The sequence below is a fragment of the Octopus bimaculoides genome, chromosome 1, assembly GCF_001194135.2.
Source record: "Octopus bimaculoides isolate UCB-OBI-ISO-001 chromosome 1, ASM119413v2, whole genome shotgun sequence".
Taxonomy (NCBI): domain Eukaryota; kingdom Metazoa; phylum Mollusca; class Cephalopoda; order Octopoda; family Octopodidae; genus Octopus; species Octopus bimaculoides.
Genome location: NC_068981.1, coordinates 169,370,648 through 169,373,176, shown reverse-complemented (window position 1 = coordinate 169,373,176; position 2,529 = coordinate 169,370,648).

Here is a 2,529-nt window from a genome sequence, read left to right as displayed (position 1 = left end):
TATAAGTGTGTTTGTGTGTGTGTTTGTATGTATGTATGTATGTATATGCATATATAAATACGTATTTGTACATACATCTATACGTATATATATGCATATGTGGGCACAGGACGTCACGAAACATATACATGGAGTACATGGACCATGAACTATTCTTTCGAACAACGAAATACACAAATGGAACACAAAAAAACAACATAGAGAACGACTCTTCATCAGTTGTTGGCTGTTTTACTAGTCTCGTATTTCGAGGATTTAACAACGCTTTCGATAAAGCAGTTGCTACCCAAAGCAAATTAAATAAAATTTGGGATTTTGCGGAGGATCGAAATTAGTAACGCAAACAGGAAAACAAACAGGAGGGACTGCTAAGCCTAAAAGAGGTCGTGGTGACGAACGCATAAATCAGGCTAGAACAGGAGACAGACGAGAGCATGTCTTCTTTGTTCAAGCTACAACGGAGAGAATGAAACATGACCGATGGTCTCGTGGGAGCCACGTGAGCAAGGGACGAGGAGTGACGGAGAGAGAGTGACAGAGTAATAAGATAGAACAGTTGGAGAAAAGGAAGTAAAAAACGAAAGAGTAAAAAGATTGTATAGTGTGCGCATCAGAATTATTAAGATAAAACTTACTTGGAAGAGGATACGGGGATTCCAATCATATAATAATATAAATTATATATATATATATATGTGTGTGTGTGTGTGTGTGTGTGTGTGTGTGTGTGTGTGTGTGTATAGATATGCATTTGTACATGCGTATATGTACATACTTAAATCTATACGTATATATATATATATATATATATATATATATATATTTATATATATATATATATATATGTGCATATGTAGGCACAGGACGCCACGAAACGTACAAAAAAGAGTACGAAGCACAAGTACATGGAACATGAACTATTCTTTCGAACAACGAAAACCACAAATGGAAAACAGAACAAATGACATAAAAAACAACCCTTCAGAATTTAATCTTAAACGCCACCGTTGGCTATGCACGTTTCTATTCTTCATTCAACTAGACAGAAAACCGTTTGAGGACCGTGAACGGGAAACAGCCAAAAGCATTTTACACTGAATAAATAATACTTCAATACTCAACCTAATATTATTGAGTAGTTTTACGCTGCGTTTCAATTCATATTATTGCGAAATCCGAATTATCTACATAGACACCCACGGCCACACATACACACAAATACACACATACACATGTGTGTATGTGTGTGTGTGTGAATATATTCGGTTGAAACGAGTCTAACGCACTGCAGGCTACCATTGGTTCTATTTTTCAAGTAAAGTCTACGCAGAAGACTTAGTAGCAACGCCACTCGAAATATCGGCCAAAATGAAAACAAAGACGATAATACCTATCCAGTGTAATGACCGAGAGCAAGGGGTGGGAGACTGAGGAGGAATGAGATTATGCTCATTACTTGATATAAGAGAATAACAATCAAAGCTTCTACTTCAAATGAAATCAAATGTCGATCTGTATATCCGTGGTTGGATTGCACTGAACAAAGTAAATATATCGTCGTTCATTAAAATTGAGCTCTATCATGTGTCTTGACTTAGATAGATAGCTAGATAAATAGAGAGAGAGAGAGAGAGAGAGAGAGAGAGAGAGATGAGAAACACAGAGAGAGCTTAATTGGATGATTGATTGACTGTTTGACGGATTGATTAATTGATAGATATGCGTATTTGTCCGTTTTTTTGTGTCCATGCAACTGCCTGTACCTATATGTCGGTGTTTGAATCCATACACGCGTTTACATATATGTGTGTGTGTGAATGGGAGTGTGTGTGTGTGTGAATGGGAGTGTGTGTGTGTGTGTGTACGTGCGTGTATGTGTAAGTAAGTATTTCTTTTGTTTTCTTGCAAACCGAGGTTCTTTATTGGGCGTATTACACTATAATTTATTTATATTGTTTTTTTTTTCATTGATTTGATTATTTTTAGGATATTGCTATACCGGCCAATGTCCAGTAATTATTATAAACCAGGCTTACGAGTGTAATTAAAAAGTAGAGGAAACCACGCCACCGAAAATATAAACATATCTTACTTTCAAAGATCAGCTTCTCTCTTAATCTAAAACTCGTTGACAGAGTGTTAGAAATAATTCGTGCATGCAAATTCTCTACAGGTTCTGTTGGGGTAGCATTTCAAATTGCTCTCTATCATCCGAAGCAAACCTCTACATGATCACAAGCTTGTGAATTTCCTCTATCTAGGTTCTAACAACCATTGAATACAACAATTGATATTTATATCTAGAAAAGCTAAGATTGTTGGAGTTAAACTCTCATAAGAGCACTGTACTAGGAACCTGTAAAAGGCTTCGATCTTCGTCTGATAAATAAAATATTGATATAAAGTACTAATAATTCAAGTCAGTTATTAGTTTGTATATATATACATATTCTATCAGAAGAATGTTTATTCATTAAGATAGAAGAAATACACATAATTATATATATATATATATATATATATATATAT